Raw genomic sequence first — 17,932 nt, forward strand, 5'->3', positions numbered from 1 at the left:
AATCAAAACAAGCCCTTTTTCTGCCTACGGACATTGGGTCGGGGATGGTAAGGTGAGGTAAGCTGGTCCAACCAGAGTGATTCCCAGGACCTGGCAACGGCTCAGCTGGCTTTCTCCTCTCTGAGCCGTGTGAACTTGGGCGGTTGGGTGGGGACCGAATTGCTGCCACCCTCTTAGCTGGGAATGAAGTGAATGCGGGGAAGCCTGAGCTCAGCCGTGGGGGACGCCGAGTCCTGGGTTCATCAGGGAGCCCCGGGTCCGCTGGGGGGAAAGCCAAACCAGGTTCCCAGTTCTTCCATCACCCGGCCAAGACATTTTCTTCTGGCTTAAACCAGAAATGTTCTCCTCGCAACAGAAGATCCTAATAAACACATCACATATCGGCGTGACACCTATCTACGGAGCGCCTGCCTGCCAGGGCCCGTGCTGGGGAGATTTGTGTGAGACAGACTATGCCACTGATCTCAGAAACCCTGATTTCTAGGAGAAGACAGACAGTAAGACCCAGGCACTGTCTTGGGACGTTTGGGAAAGAAAACCACGGGCTCTGTCTGTCCACCCTCTGGAACCCCAGAACCCCCTCACCCTCTTCATCGGTCTGCCACGTTCTCACCTGCAGGGAGACACGGGTGCACAAAGTTCCCATGCTCTACAGAGGGGCCGGTAATTAGGACACATGAGCCTAAGTTGAGAGGAATTTAAAATGAAACTGAGTTTCCCCACAGTCATGTAAGAGAAAACACACACACTTCCCTGGACCCACATAGACACACTCGAGGTCCTTGGTTTTCTTTCGTGTCAGCTGGACACCCTCTTACAGAAGATTCTCTTCTACAAACCCTCACAATAGGAAGGAAAAGCCACCCTTTATCCACCAATGTTTTAAGTTCCACATGGGCTTAGTTGAAATTGAGATCTGTGGAGAGAAAGACAATGTCACGTGTTGGCCAGTAGATGGCAGCAAGTTTGAACGTGACCGGGGAAACGGTTTGGTGTGGCCGCATGCAGTCAGCCCTAGCCCGAAAAGGCACACAGGCAAACAGCGCAGGATGAAAACATGAACTGTAGGTGGCCTCCCGTCCTCATCTGGATGGATCTTTGTAAAGTCCATTTACATCTCCATGCTTTATGGCATTTATTAAGAAACAGAGATTGAACACCCACGTTGTGCCCGGAAGGGAGGTCATAGCAGACAGGGCCTCCACCCTCGCGAAGGTATGCGACTTCTGCAGCCAGTGTCCCGACGCAGATGGTCTCTCAGTGATGTTTAAGAGCAAGTGCGTTGAGGTGCAAAACAAAGGTGTTCCGGGCAGGCATCTATGCAAGGCATCCATTTCAGCTTGCCTAACAACCCCAGATGAGCACAACCGAGAACGCAAAGCAGGTTCCACACCTTACTAAAGTGAGTTCTGCACTGAGGAAAAAAAAAAAAAAAAAAAAGTTTATAGAAGGTTTGATGTCTTAGAAATGAAAAAACAAAATTTTATAACATCAGGGCTTAAAGTTGATTAATGAGCCATGAGCATAGACCGACCTGCAACCTGTTTGATCGGCTAGTAAGAAGGTGTCCTCTCTGGGACTTCTGTCTTTAGGGTTTGTTTGTGTGGTTGATGGTTCAGAAAGGAGGCTGCCTTCCAGAGCCATTCAGAATCCTGTGCCATTACCTCTCCTGAGGTGCAGCAGGTGAGGCGGGAGGTTACCAAGGGGAGAAGGCGCCTCTCCCCGGAGCTGTGACGCTGTTCAGTCGGCCAGGCTCCCGCTGTGTGTGATGCTGCTGCACCCTCCCAAGCTCAGCTGGCTGGTCCAACATGCACATCTAGTGGTGGTCGGCTCGCTGGGGCTCAGTAGGAGCGGCAGGTGTCCGAGCCATGGCAGGGAAACGGGCTAGCAGCGATGTTCAGAGGCTCAGGCAGCAAGAACCTTAGGTAGTGGGTTGGGGTCCATGTATCTGGAACAATATAAAATAGATGGTACCCTGGCCTAGAGCAGGTTCAACTTATCTTAATTGTCTTTTTAATGATAAGAATCGCTTGGGATGGGAGGGCATGCTTATTAAATAACAAGGACCCTCCCACAGAAATTCCGATTCAGTGGAGTGGAGCCTGAGTTTCTGTATGTTTAACAAGCTCCCATGGGATACCGATGGGCTAGTCCTTTGACCACACTTCAGCAACAAGGGCCCAGAGTCCCTTTAGATGCTAGATTCTACAATGGGCTCTTGTCACTGGAACGACTCTGGTTTGTATGTAGTAGGGAAAGTCAGACACCACCATTCCTGTGGGACCTAGTCTATGGTGACATTAGTTTTTACGAGGTATCTCATTTAATTCTTTCAACGTGCAATCTCATGATTGTCTTACTATCCCCATGGTATGGAAAATGAACATGAGGATCAGAGAGGTTTGGTCAGTTGCCCAAGGATGAAGATGTAACAGGCGGAGCACTGGGGACTCAAACCAACATCAGACTGGTCCAATGCATATTCATTAGTCAACGAATTCATTAATCCAAAAAAGAATTATTAACTATGTCTATGAACTAAGCACTGTACGAGGCATTAGGACATAAAGTAAGCAAAATAGATGAGGTGTTGACCCTCACGGAGCTTGTATGTCAGCAGGAAAGGTGACATTTCAATGAGAAACACCACAGAGTAAACGCAGTCCCCAAAGCTGCCACTTCTCACTGTGCCGGCTGCTGCCATGTGGTCCATGCCTCCCTGGTCTCTTGTCTAGAGCATTGAGATGACCTTCGTGTCCCCTCGTCTGGGACACTCTTCCCCAGATCTTTACATGACTGGCCCTTTCCTATTTCTCAGGCAGCAGCTCCAATGTGACCTGCTCCTTGAGGCAATATTCTGCATATCAGATAAGAGTATAGACTGTGGAACCAACACTGGGCCTGCCTTCCAGCGTCTCTACCCATCAGCTGTGCTACAGGGCAAGTCCCTTTACTCCTCGAGACTCAGTCTCCTCGTCTGTGTCAGAGTGATAGCAGTACCACCCCATGGGGTTTCTATAAGGATTAAATGAGGTAAAACCCATGAAGTATTAGAATAGCATCTGTCCCAGGATAGCAGCATGGAAGCTGCCACTTGCTATTTCCTGGCCACCCTACCTAACTGTGATGTACCCCCTTCTAGTCACATATGTCACAGCACCCTGTCTTATTTTCTTCGTGGTCCTGGTTACCAAACCACTCACGTTCTTACTTGTACATTGTAGGTCTCTCTACCTCCAGAGTCTAACCAGGGGACCTGGGCATTATCTGTACTCCATGTGTCCCCAGGTCCTGAAGCTGAGCCTGGCATACAGCAGGCTCTCAATGACTCTTTCAGGGAATGAATGAATGACCTGAAGCCAGGGTTCTATGGAGAAACCTGTCATGCTCTGTAGCCCAGGCCGGGCAGTCAGGAATGGCTGCCTTCTATGAAGAATAATTTTGATCCAACTATGGACTATACCCCAACATGACAGCCACAGCCTCTGCCATTAAGGACAGATGATGGAAAGAAAAAGATGGGCTTAGTCGGCCTCTGCTGACCTCTTCCTTGAGTAGGATGTGCCTTCCCAGAAAATCATTAGAGGCTTTAAGCCCAGAAGTCAAAACTTGAAGAACATCTAGTTACTGAAGGTTAGAGCCAACAGTCTGTCTTGGATTGTGTTGGTCTGTGTCATACCTTTGACATTACATTTAAACATGGGTTTTTATATTTAATAAACAAAAGGGCCCTGAGAGATTCTCTGGAGCCTTCTGCTAACATTCATCATCCGCCCGAACACACACTGCTATTTGGACTGGGGATCTGGCCAAACTTGAAGGGAGGGGTGGGGAGGAGGGGAGGTTCTTACACATCCAGCTAGAACTGCCAACCCATTCTTCAACTTTTGCAGAACAAATGTTAGAGTGAAACAGATGCAAGTCTGTTGCTAAGCCCTTCTTCCAGCCAGTTAGAATTTTGAGTCTTCCTCAAAATTGAGGCAGAATTTTGGGGTCTGCCTCACCCTAGGCTGCTAGGAATATGAAATCAGGAGACCCAAGAATGATGTCCCCAGTCTATAAATGCCTTTCTCACTCACTTGCTGATTCCTGAAGTCTTAACAGCAACATCTGTCTTTCTGCAAAGACACAAATGACTTGAAAAAAGGACATATATTTGGGAGGGAAAAGTTTGTCATTGAAATTCTGTCTAAGAGGTAAGAGGGTACCTCAGACCTTTAGGTTGAAAGATTTTGATAGGGAGAAGCCAAAAGCAAAAGGTGTAATAGGAAACGAGGAAAGGGCAGTGTGTCAGCCAGCTAAGGCTACAGTGATGCCGTGTAACAAATCAGGCACAAACTCAGGGACATATATTAAGCATTTATTTCCTGCTCCAGTGTCTATTGGTCAGCTTGGGTCCAGCTGCTCCGTGCTAGTCTCCGCTGGTCTCGGTTCTAAGTGCTGGGTAAGGTCCCCAATCTGCTCCACGTGTTTCTCGTTCTTCTTGGACCAGCTGTAAACTGAGGCGTGCATGGAAACATCTAGTGTCTCTTCAGCTCAGAACTTGCTCCCTATCACTTCCACCTTCTACCCCTCTATATTCTTTTGGCCAAAGAAGTTACACAATCAATCCCAGTATCTCGGGCAGTATCTCCCATGGAGAGGTGCCGGTGTCAAGAGGAAGGATGTTTGCTGAACAATAATGTCATCTTCCACAGGCAGCCGGGGTATCAAAGGCCACACTTACCAGCCTCACAAGGTGCCTCACATTGAATGAATCCCTTTCAGTTTTATTGGGTCCTTACAGAATTAGGACAATCTTAAATGGGACCAGGGTCTTTAGGTCATGTTACCCTCTCATGCACCATAATTTATTCTGTGAAGGATTTTTCATCACTTGCCCCAAATTTCAGGGCTCCAGGCCCCACTCACTTCACTTCTTTGGGGCAAAATTAATCAGATTCCACTTCCCTGTCTGGACCTTTATATCCCTGGTTCAGAGACTTGGCTGGGGGGTGGGGGGAAACACTACCCTCCCCAGTAGAAACTCAGCCATTGTCCAGTATGCCCAAATTTCTCTAAATTCCCCTTGTAAAAACAAGGGGTAAGGGGGCCAGGAGCTTCAGACTCACCTTAAGGAGATGATCTTTCGTACAGGAAATTCACTATCAATCGTTATTTTCATAATCAGTGTATTTTGTCATTGCTGAGCTAAAAATAAGAAATTGACAGATCAGAACTGACAAGGGCAGACCTCAACGCATTTTCCTGTTTGCTCGGCAGCGCGCATGCGCAGAGCCTCTCACCTTTGGCTTTGATCTTGCAATCGGCTGACAGCTGGGCCCCCACCTGGGTCAACAAAGGACTGGGAAGGTCAAGGGCTGCGGGACAGCAGCGTGTTTCTTCCTCAGGTGGTGCGGGTTCCTGATTACCGTGGGCAAGAGCAGAACGCCTGCTGCCGGTCTCAGACGCTAGTGAAACAACAGGACCCGGTCAGGTTACGGAAAAAAATCACCCAGGGAGACCTGCCTTCCGTGCTCACTCCCTGCCCCCTCCCTCTCCCAGGGCAGCTGTGCGCACCACGTGGGGATGGCTGAGAAAGGCGGGTGAGGGCCACATGTGTTTATCAGTGAGTCGTTAGGGTAGTGAAGGAGCCTCGGAATGAAGAATTAGCCGCATTGCCTTTCCGGTTTCATGGGCAATGCCTCCGGGTGAGTCCACTTTTGAAGGATGAGGGGAGGGGTTAGGGAAAGGATGTAACTGGCCCATGGGATCCATCTCTGTCTAGGCTTTTGTTCAAGTGACTTGGGGGCTAGTCCGCGTCATGGGTACCTCCCTTGGGCAAACCCTGGGCAGAGAACCCTGGAGAAGATCAAGGGCATTAGGCCTGCCCTCCCCGGCTTTGGATCTAAGGCTGGAGATAGGAGCAGCACCTGAGTGAGGCTTATATTCGCAAAGCAATGTGGTCAGGTGGTGGTGGGTGCGTCCCGCATGGAATCCAACACATGTTTATTGAGCATCTAATCATGGGTGCACTTTCCTCTTCATGAGCTTGCCAGAAGCACAAATAACGAATCCCATCGAGACTCACTGGTGAACTGTTTACTGACACCTCTGAGTGCCATTGACATGGTAAGTGCTTTTAAAAAGATGACCTCCTTTGTTCTCGGCACTTCCCTCCGAGGCGGACACTGCCCTCCTTCCCCGATTCATAGACAAGAGCACTGAGGCACAGAGAGGTTGTCCACTTGCCAATGGCTCACAGCTAGCAAGGCAAAGGGTCCAAGATGAACCCTGGTAGTCTTGCTTGCAGTTGCTACACGACACTGTGCCACCTTTCTGACGGTCCGCACAGGAACACTCTTCAATTAGCCTGGACATGCTAAGCAGCCAGCGTAGCCCTCCCTGGGAATGCCACAGTTCCTTCGTCTGTTCCATAAGGTCTGTGCAAAATTCTTTTTTCTGCCCTGGACCACTTTGCTCCTTGCTCAGTCCCAGCCTGTGACCCAGTTGTCCCCCAGTGGCTCACAGGCATGGGGCTGTGGTAAGATCTGTTGCCCCATAAGTCCTTCTAAAGTACAGGCAGTTTCGGAACAGAAATTCTGAAAGCGCACCCCATGAACCACCTGCAAAAATACCTTGTGGGTGTTTATTAGTGATGCACAGTCCTGAGCCCCATGCTGGACCCTAGGGATGAGGCCCAGGAACCTGCATTTGTACTAGTCTTTCCAGGTTCTCCTGCAGACTCTTGTTTGCGAACAAGGTTTTGCTTCCTTTGCTTTTTACCAGGACATCCCTGCTTTGGGCTGAGGGAGTTGCTCTATTTATCTAGTTGTGAAGACCTGCACTTTCAAAGGGCCGGGTGGAGTGGTATCTGGGAGCTTTGAATGGCAAATGTCAAGTCCTTGTGTCCATGTCAGTGTGTCTTGAGACCTTATTTTCCTTCTATAATTACAGATGTAGGTTCCTCTGTCACTCACATATGTTCACATTTCCCATGTACCAATGCATGTAAATTTTTCCCTGCTGGGTAGCATTTCTTGTACCAAATGCAGAGAATTTGCTAGAAACCTCCAGACCCAGGCACCTGTTCGATTCCCTACAGGAGACTCAGTTCTCTGCTGGGGACATTCCTTGGTGAGGCCTGTTCCGGAGCCTTACTGACTCGGCCCTGTTCTGAAGGGGCCCGTGGATACATGCTCTGGAGCGCTGTGGCTCTGGGCGAGTCTCTCAGTCTCTTTGAATCTCAACTATAAAATGAGGTTAATAAAACCCATCTCAAGGAGCCATGAGGGTGGGAAATGCACATCAGAAAGTGCATTCTGACGTGAGCTGAGGGAAATCTCTCCTCAGACCCAGACTAGAACAAACTTCCCTGTCGGATGTTCAGATGGCTCCCAGGTCTCTTCTTTCGCCAACTCTGCACGTACACAGCTCTTACTGTGGTTTGTAATGTTGCAGTTGTGTGATTGCTGTGTCATTATCTTCTCCCCACGAGCCTGAAGCGTCCTGAAAACAAGAGCCATGTCTGTTTGGCAGATTACTGTAGTGACTCCTCAATGTGAGCAGCCAGCACCATTCATATGTGAAGTCATAACCCCCTGTACTTCAGAACGTGAGCTTATTTGAAGATGAGGTCATTGCGGGTGTAATTAGTTCAAACAAGGTCATTGGGTGGGCCATAATTCAATGTCTGCTGTCTCTGTAAAATGGGGAAATTTGGACCCAGAGGCACGAACACGGGGAGGACACCATGTGAAGACGAACAGAGAGATGGGGTGATGAGTCTGCAAACCAAGCAATGCCAAAGACAGTCAGCAAACCACCAAGAACCAGGAGAGGCCCGGAGCAGGTTCTCCCTCACAGCCTCCGGAGGAACCAACCCTGCCCACACCTTGACCTTGGGCTTCTAGCCCCCAGAACGGCATGAGAAAGTAAATGTCTGTTGTTTAAGTCTCCGAGTTGTGGTGCTTTGTCATACATGAACACAGCCACTGCTCTGAGGGACCAGAGTCTGTCCCCAGGGGTCTGCCAGCGAAGCTGTGGCTGGGATGGCGCCGGGCCCAAGGCTTCCCCAGGGCTGTGATCTTGAGAGAAAGGATGTCGTGCTCTCTCCGCCCAAACCAAGTGCACGTGGCTGAAAGCAGTATTTCAGGGTAGGCTGAGCAGCGTGCTCAGAAGAGACGGGCCTGAGTGTGTGTTTATTTCAGCTGCAGTTCGACAATCCTTCTGCTGGGACCACCGCCTTCCCTGCAGCCCTCAGGTGCATGCCTGAGTCAGCACCTGAATTTGCCAGCACCGTCCCGGTCTATATGGGAGCCACGGACCCCGGGCAAGCTGTTTTCCTCCCTGCAGCCTTAGCTAGGTGGCAGGTGTCACGGGAGAAACACCACGGTAGACAGAAGAATGGCTCCCAAAGGTGTCCACGTCCTAATCCCTAGAGCCTGTGGGCAGCTACCATTATCCAGGTGGACCAATGTTGTACAGTGGTCCTTACAAGAGGGAGAAGGAGGGTCAGAGTCAGAGAAGGAGCTGGGATGGTGGAAGCAAAAAGAGAAGCGCGAGGGGAAGGGAGCGGAGACGGATGCGAAGATGCTGCACTGCTGTCCTTGAAGATGAAAAGGCCACGAGGCCTCAAGACACTGGACAAGGGAAGAAGTGGGTCCCCCCTAGAATTTCCGGAAGGAACACAGTCCTTCTAACATCTTGATTTTAGCCCGGGGAGACACATTTCAGATTCCCGACCTCCAGAACTGTAAGAGAATACATTTGTGTTGTTTTAAGCAACAGGAAACAACGACAACTGGGATTCTTTGACTTGACTCTAAATGGGGGGCTGTAGGGATGGGGACAGTCTCCAGCCCCTTCTGTCCCAGCTGGAGACACATCACCCAGAGGCTGTCCTCTCCCTCTCCGAACCGGTTCCGCACCTGCTGTGTGCCAGTCCCCACCCTGTCCCGTGTGTGCTGCTCCTGATCATATTTGTCTTCTCACCTCTCCGTCCACTTCCTGACCTTCCTTCCTGGCCCCAGCTCTGCTCCACTGAGCCCGGGGATGCTGTGGCCAGATTTAACCAATAAAAGTACAACATTGCACGGGACACGTTCTGCGAAAACATGACTCATTGCTTATCTAAAATCCAAATTTAAGTGGCTGCTTGTATTTTATCTGGCAACCCTATACCTGGAAGGTGCCCAGGAAAACACCTGCCCAATTAGGTCTTGGGTTCTGCTGGCCCCACTCCGGGGGAAGTTTTCAGCTGAAACCCCTTCGGCCACGATCCGAGTTCTCACCTGCCCATCTCATTTATTTGCTCCCTGACTGATTGTTTGCTTACTGCAGCTGCTGCTCTGGGCTTGAGGGATGAGTCTGGAGACAGAGGGGGGTGTGGGGGGGGACAAAGCAGCGGAGGGAGGAGGGATGGGGAGCAGGTGGGAGGACTCAGCTTGCGTCCCCACCTCTCAGTCCATCCGGCTCATGCCATGGGTGCGGCACTTCCGGGGCTCTGTCTTCTCTGACCAGCTCGGGTTGGTTTCGGGTCTTGGGAATGACAGTGGCCCTCTGAGCCCTGCACCCTTCAGGGAGGGGAGGTGTCAGCAAGGGCCGCATAACAAAATACCACAGATTAGGAGGCTTAACCAACACACTTATCTTTCCACAGTCTGCAGCCTGTGGGTCCAGGATCCAGGTGCCGGCAGGGTCGGAGTTTTCTGAGGCCTCTCCTTGGCTGGCGGCCACCCTCTTGCTGGCTCTTCACACGGTCACCTCTGTGCTCGTATCTCAGGCCCTCTGTGTCCCATCCTCTTCTTAGGACATGCCTGCCATGTTGAATTAGGCCCCCGTAACGGCCTCATTTTAATCACCTCTTTAAAGGTCCTATCTCCAAATACAGTCACGTCCTGAGGGACTGGAAGTTAGAGTTTAACATGAATTCTAGGGAGACACAATTTGTAACGCGAGACATGTTGGGCAGGTCCCCTCATGGCTAGATGCTGAGGTCCATGGAGGAAGTTCATGCTTTCCTCCCCCAGGGCCTCCATCAGACAGACCAGGGGGCCCTTCCCCCCCGGGCAGTAAACGCGAGCTGTATAAACTGGTGTACACTGCGGCCCTGGCTGAACCCAGCCTGGGAAGGCACGCTGGTTGTTGCTGATGAGCTGAGCTGTGCGGAAATCAGTGGGAAGAGGCCTTCTGAAAGCTTCCATCACGGCCGAGGAGTCCACGGCGGGAGTTGGGGATAGACCTCGGGTTAGAGGTGGCTTATCGTCCTCGGGGAGATTTGGAATCTAGGAATCACAGACCTTTAATGCAGGGGTAGAGCCCAGTTAGGGACTTCAGTTTTTCAGCTGGAAAGACTGAAAAACTCCAGCCATCCCAGATCGTTTTAGGATCCCTACATGGCTGCTGGGACAAGCCAGTCTAGAAAAGGCTGACTCTTAGAATGGGGCAGGGAGTTATTCTGGGTGTAGGGGAGACAACCCCCTGGCTCCAGCTGGCCCTCACTGGGCCGGTGCCTTGCTGGCAGGAAACCACGCAGGGAGAGTCTGGTGGGTTGAGCCTGAATGATGCACGAGGGCTCTTGTCATTGAGAACCTAATGGAAAGTGAGGAGTGCTCAAAACCAAGGGCACAGCGAGTCTGGAAACGAAGGTCCTGAACTTGTGCGGCCAAGCTTCACTGAGGTTCCTGGGTAGTCGTGATGGAAGCAGGCTGACTCTGCAGGTCCCAGGCTCGCAGATGATTGGTCCTGCAGTGGAGCTGAGTGAGTGGTTGCTAAGCCATGTTCCTGGGTAGTTGTGATGGAAGCAGGCTGACTCTGCAGGTCCCAGGCTCGCAGATGATTGGTCCTGCGATGGAGCTGAGTGAGTGGTTGCTAAGCCATGTTCTATAGCCCAAGGGATTCTACAAAGATATCAAGGAACTGTCTCAAAGCCCCCATTTCTTCAACATGAACAGCTATGCTACTATCTCTTTCCCATTTTGGGCTTCCATATAGAATTGCTGACAAGGAAGAAAAGGAGGTTTCCCTGTCTTAAAATTTGAAAACCATTAGTCTAATCCAAATATTTTATTTTATAGGTGAAGGATTCATTCATTAAACAGGTTTTGAAAACCTTCATGTAGGTTGCTCTGTACTAGATCTGGGGGTTGTTTATTATTGAATGAAACAAAACTGACCCATCAATCCAGAAACCCTATGCAGACTTCTTACATTTCACTGGTGTCTTGGTCCATTTGGGTTGTTGTAACAAAAATACCACAGGCTGGGTGGATTAAACAACAGATATTTATTTCTCACGGATCTGGAGGCTGAGGAGTCCAAGATCAAGGTGCTGACAGCTTTGGTGTCTGGTCAGAACCTGCTTCGTGGCTCATCACAAGTGGCCGTATTCTCAGCGTGTCCTCACGTGGCCGAATGGGTGGGGGAGCTCTCTGGGGTTTCTTTCATAAGGGCACTAACCCACTCACGAGGGCTGCTCTCACAGTGTGATCACCACCCCCGCAAAGGTTTCCCCTTCAACCATCACATTGTGGGTTAGATTTCAACATACGAATTTTGAGGAGATACCAATGATCTGTGTATAGCAATATTAGAGTTGGCTTTTATTGGCTTGTAAGAGCCAGTTACTAAATTTTTATGAAACCTGATAATAAATATTCAAAATGCACCAGTTTCTGTTTGTTTTATGACATTTAGCCATTCTTGATGCTCTCCATGCTCTTTGTGCTCGTTGTATCGCACGGTGGAAATGATACTATAAAATGGTGTGCAGACTGGCCTCTCTCCCCAGCCCCACATTCAGGAATGTCCCACTGGGAACTTGGCTGGCCATGGAGTAATTGCACCACGGAAATCAGCAAACTTCTACAAATTAAGGCTTTTAAAAAAATTGGAGGGCACGCTGTTGAACATCACTGGCTAGAACTGGGACACAAACTTATCCAAAAACCAAAAACTAACAAGAGGGAATGAGATTGTTATGTCTAGCACAGACGCACCATGATTCACTCCTCGGATCGAAACTCCACCCCGCCCCCCAACACCTGCTTCCTAAACATAATACCTTGAATGTCAGTATATGATGCAAACACTGAAAAGTGGGCGGGGGCAGCTTTTGGTGGACACAGGGAAGTATAAAGAGTGCTATGCACGCTCAGAGAAGGGAGAAGTCCTTTCTTGTGGAGGGTTGGGGAGGTCATGGAGAGGCTAACAGGTGAGCTGAGCCGTGAAGAACGAGGAGGTTTTATCAGGAAGAGCTAGAGAAGAAGGGCACATCCCAAGGTGAGGGAGGCATGGGCGCAAGGACGGGCTTGGGGAACAGCAAATCCGTCTGTTCTGAAAGGAGGAGGAAATGGAACCATAAGGAGGGCTGAGTCCCGGTGGCTGGGAACTTCGATGCCAAGCTAAGGGAGGGGGACTTTCGGGCAGTGGATGGCTCCGTTCCTGGGCGGGGAGGCCGATCTGACACAAGAGTGCAGCGGGCACTGAGGTGGAAGTGAATTGGGAGTTGCGAGACCAACTACTTTGACTTTCTAGGTGATCACTAACAAAACAAATTCTGATAAAACTGGAAAAGACCAGCCAGACTGGGTTAATGACTAGCATTGCTTACGAGGGCTGCCATGGACGAGGTGCCCACTGTGTGCCAGACACTGTTCGCATGCAGCACACCCATTCAGAGATGTGGAACAATTAGGGAACAGCTTTATTCTTCTCCCACCTCCGTCTTCAGTCCTTATCTGTTAGATGGTTCCTGCCCCCTCGATGATCTGTTGGGTAGACCCATAGCTTCTCCATCTCTCCGTTAGAACACCTCATCTTTGGCGTTTAGTGTGATATAAACCAAACCTTTTACCTCACATCCAGTGTGCAGCTTACTTCTTTCCTGGAAGTCAGAGAGTCCCCATCCAGACAGCTACGGTGCAGAGGAAGATGCCCCGGTCCTGCCTCATTTCCCCTGAGGAGGGCAGGAGGGCTTAGTGGTGAAGGCTCCTCTTCAGGGGTCGGTGGTGGACGGGCTGGAGCTGGCTCTTCCCCGGGGGCAGTTCTGTGGGTGTTCCTGGCCCTCCCGGCCATGCACCCACCGGGGCTGGGCCTCCACTGTGCGGTTTTCGGACGCGGGCGATGCGTTCTGCAGGCAGCTCCTGCTCCCGCGGCACAGCTCCCACACCCGGCCACGGACACAGGCTGAGTCCGGGAAAGGCCCCTTAATAGCCTTAAAATACCACTTCAAATGTAATGTTATTAATATCCTTTCATATTCTTTCATTTAGTTTTCACAAAAACCCCATGAGATGCATGCTGAGCGGAAGATTTGAAATCTAGGGGGCTGAGTGATCGTAGCTAACCCGCAGCTGGCGAGCCCGGGGCCTGGGGTGTGGGTTCAAGCCTTTCTGATCCGAAGTCTGTGTTCTCCACCGCCTCCTGATACCACCCTTCAACAGGTGAGCCAGACTTCAAGCCTGAGCATCAGAGAGAGCGGGGGTACCGCTACAAGCAGTGCTTTGGGATATGACAGCTCTGTTTCAGATATGATGAGCTTGGGGTTTGCAGGGACATCCGGGCATCCTAGTGGCCTGCAGGTAATGACAATCTGCACATCTCATGGGGAAGGGGGACTTGATGGAAAGGTAACAGGTGGAAGGGCAGACCAGGGAGCCGTGCACCTCAGGCCGATGCACAGGTGGCCTGTACGTGTCTCCTCTCTGATGATTCTGGAAGAAATAGATCCACCTTAATAATGCCGACAATTTGCCAAAGAGGTGAAAGCTTGTTGACTGATAGGATCTCTTAGCTTCCCAGTGAGGTGGCAAAGTGTTTGTTATCTTCCTTCTAAAAATAAACACTGAGATCGGAGCATGGAGGGCACAAGAGCAGAAAACCAGCCCTGAGATCCTCCGAGGGGGGTGGAGGGGACAGTGGCGGATTTCTCTTCCTTGGGGTCACTGCAGCACAAGGACGAGGGGCTGTGAAGCGCTGTAGGAAGGGACATCGCCATTGATTACTTAGACTACTAAACGCCACCTGACCCTGACGGCAGCCTGCTGGCATTAGAATGGGGCCCGATCCTGTCTCTGTCATTTACCAGCTACCTGACCTTGGGCACAGTACCAGCTCTCTGAGCCTTAATTTCCTTACCTGTGAGATGTGGAAATGATGCTGCGCTTGGAGAATTACATCAGAAACCACACAGAGCCGACGTTCATTCATCCCCTCTATGGGTTTCTCGTCACCTGCTGTCACTGGTGCCTGGCACAGCACACAAACAGGCTTTGATAAATGTGGATACCTCTCACCTAGACCAAATGTAAGGTGGGAGTGAATGTTGCTGCCTACATTTCCACAGGAGAGCAGCTGGTGTTCCGGAGACCAGCCCCCCGAGGTCGCTCTGGGTGGCTGTGACCCGAGGTTCTGATGTCGTCAGGTGTCTCCTGGGCGCTCGCTTTTCGCACACGGGCCGCCTCCTCCCGGGGCTGTCCTGGAAGGCAAGTCCTCAGAGAGGGCGCTGTGCTTGGCTGTCAGGGGGCTTCTCTGATGGCAACGTTGATGGGAAGCCAATGGAATTAAGGGGGATGTTGGAATAATCAAGGGACAGAGTAAATTCTGACCCACTGACCACACAGTATCAGAGATGAAGCAAAACCCCCTCATTTTGCATAAAGAAAGAGATACCCAGAGAGGGTGTATGACGTGCCTGGAGCCACACAGCAAGTTAGTGACAAGGCTAAGGCTGGGACACAGAGTTCTGGGCTTTCAGTCCAGAGTATATCCGCGTTCCCCTCAGAGGAGATGTCTGTGGTCAGTGACCAGAAACAGAATGGGGATGCCCTGTCAGCACCCCTTTGTCCGGCACCACTGCACATTCAACGAAAGATGCCTCTGGTTAGGATGGCGTACCCTCCCCAAAGGGACCAGGAAGGCCTGGCCTTCAGGAGCAGCTCCATCCACATGTCTTCCTGCATTCCCTCACTTGTCCCCAAACACTTACTGAGTCCCTGCTATGTGCTATGACCAATGCCAGGTGCTGAGCAATTTATACCTGTCTGACCTCTCTTCCTGGGCAAGCAGGAGGACCTGTGAGTCCTCCCAGGCTGGGCTTCTAAGAGCGAGGGTGCGGTGTGGACTTGTGGGACTGGCCTCCAGCTGTGGAAGCTGGTTTAGGACATCTGGAATCTATGTTCCACTCGAGGGTGGCCAGCAAGCCAAAGGAGCCAGAGATGTCCCATCCAAGGAAGCAAAGACACCTCCCCGACTGGTGGAGGGGTCCTACAGGGCAGCGAAGGACGGGAACAGCCACGGGTCACGTGGGCTTCGGTGATATTTACCAGCACTCCTGAGTGATTGGGTACTTGAGCATGGACCGGGGAGGTGGTCATGGTGTTTTACTGTGGCAAAGGGAAAGAGGGCAGGGAGGAGCACAGCAGAGGGGTACTATAGACCAGTGGTTCCCACCCGAGCACCCCCCTTTTTATTGTGATAAAAAACATAATATAAAAATGACCATGTTCGCCAATGTTAAGTGTATAGGCCAGTCGTGTTAAGTATCCTCACACTGTTGTGCAACAGGTCTCTAGAATTTTTTCATCTTGCATACTGAAACTCTGCGCTCACTAAATACTACTTCCTCTTCCTCCCACCTCCGACCTTAGAAACCACCTTTCCACTTTGTTTTGATGATTTTGATGACTTCTGATATTTTGACTGAGTGGAATCATACAGAATTTGTCCTTTTCCCCAACACTTTACACACACACACACACACGGGGAGGGAGAGCCGGCGCCAGGGCTCACACTGCCGAATCTTGCGGGGGGGATACAAAGGAAGTTGAAAAAAGCCCTCTAGAAATTCTGATACTGTCCCCTCCCCCAAGAATGTGACCTCCATGCTGAGAATCACCACTATGGATGGGAAGAGGGTCCCCCAAAAGCACAGGAGGCAGAGCAGAGGTCCAGCACAAGGTTTATTGAGCACTCACGGTGTGCAGAGTACTGGGCAAAACACTGGAGGGAACACGGGGGAGGTTTAACAGCTATTATCACTGTCCTCGTGAAGATTACATTGTAACTGACTGGAGGGGACACCCGTTAAACATACACAAACGCGTAGACAGCCATATAGATGCATGCACTGTGCGTTCATCACTACAAGTGTACAGTGAGAGATTTCCTCAGTAACTGCGACGAGAAGCCACTGGGACACATGGTTAAAAAGCTCGAAGGTACACTCAAGCTGTAACTTACCACCTGCTGGTGAGTGGGAGTTACCGGAAGACACTAGAAAAGACCAGAAACCTGGTGGCTATTTTCCTAACGACTGGTCACTTGATTTCAAATTCAAATTGGTAATACACTTTGGCATGAAATAAAGGCAGTTGACTCAACAAAATACTAGAATAGATTTATATTTAAAAAAAAAATTTTTTAAGAGTAAAATCTTCCTGTTGATACTAACATTCCCAAAGGTCAGGCACAGATTCTGAAAGTTAATAGCATTTTTCTTCTTCTTTTTTTTTTTTTTTTAAATAAAACTTCCATTATGTGAAAGACCTTCCAAGAAATTTAGTGAAGAGAGGTATTTTATTGGTCTATATCTGGAAAATCTTGTTTATAGTTGTATGTGAGTCAAAAATTATTTTATAGGAATGTATTTAGTGCATGAAACATGAGTACTCATACCAAAAAAAATCTGTTGTTTATCTGAAATCAGAATTTAACCAGACATCTCGTGTTTTTATTTGCTAAGTTTGGCAATCTATCTTTAGATTATTATACCTTTGGAACTTCCAGAGGTTCCCAAGAGTAGAGGCCTAATTTATCTTCATTTATACGCTAACACTGTCAGAGGGGACGGCTTCTTCTTCAAGCAGAGAAATTGTAGATTTTGTAGGATCTACTCAAATATTGAAGACATTTTCAATTTCTTATGCCTTTTATCATTACCATTTTCACTGTGCGCATTTGAGTTGTTGACTTTTTACTTTGAAATTTTTGAGATGACTGGTTATAAATATTAACATTATACTGCAGTCAGAGGACTAGAAAAACGAACCTCTGACTTGAAAATTCTTCTGTAATAAATAGACATGTCCTCAAATGTCTTTCCGTTAGTATGTGACCATCCTCCCAGCTCCCAAAACAAATGGTGACATTCATATCTTCTTAAATTATACAATGTCCCTTCCCCATTCATTATCACTTCTTGCCATTCTTCTTCCCCTTTCTCTCTTCCACATTGAATTTTTTTTAAAAAATTGAAGCCACTGGCCCTCATGTGCTCTGAAGAGTGTCAGACCTGGATCAATGCATGGTCATGGTCTCATTGTCCCATGAAAACAAGAAAGAGAAAAGCTCACTTGTTAGATGCTTGGAAACATGGAAGCTACAGTTTACTTGGTGTTTTGGTTTATTTCCTACACTAGCATGTAAACTTGTTTTAGTCAAAAATGTCTGTGTTCGTGTATTTAAGCAGATCCCCAACTCCCCCCAAAAAGAAAGAAGTACTGCTAGACTGGATTGATACATTCTAGGCTAGAAACGCATGTCTCATTATCTAAATGTATAAATGTATAATAAGCTCACATCTTATTTTTTGAGATTTGTAGGTTGGAGGGGAGAGATTTCAACACGCATTTTGCAAAGACAAGAAGTTGACAGGAAACTCCAACTGATGTAAAGAAGTGTGAAATGATAACACTTGCTGGATTCCAACATCCATTCGCTTTTCTTTTTTGAAAACACATCAAAGAATATACTTATATATAAATAACATGTATGTTTGGTTTACACATCTACATAAAGCCAATACAAGTATTAGCAAATACATAGATTGTATTTAAAGGCATAGACAGCTTTGACATTCAAAAGCTATTTTGTTCATTGAGTCCAAGTATGCCCATTTTCATTCTGGGCCCGACTACTAGTTTTTCCACCCCTGACCGGGTACGTGTAAGTT

Source organism: Molossus molossus, unplaced genomic scaffold (assembly GCF_014108415.1).
Source record: "Molossus molossus isolate mMolMol1 unplaced genomic scaffold, mMolMol1.p scaffold_m16_p_1, whole genome shotgun sequence".
NCBI classification, from domain to species: Eukaryota; Metazoa; Chordata; class Mammalia; order Chiroptera; family Molossidae; genus Molossus; species Molossus molossus.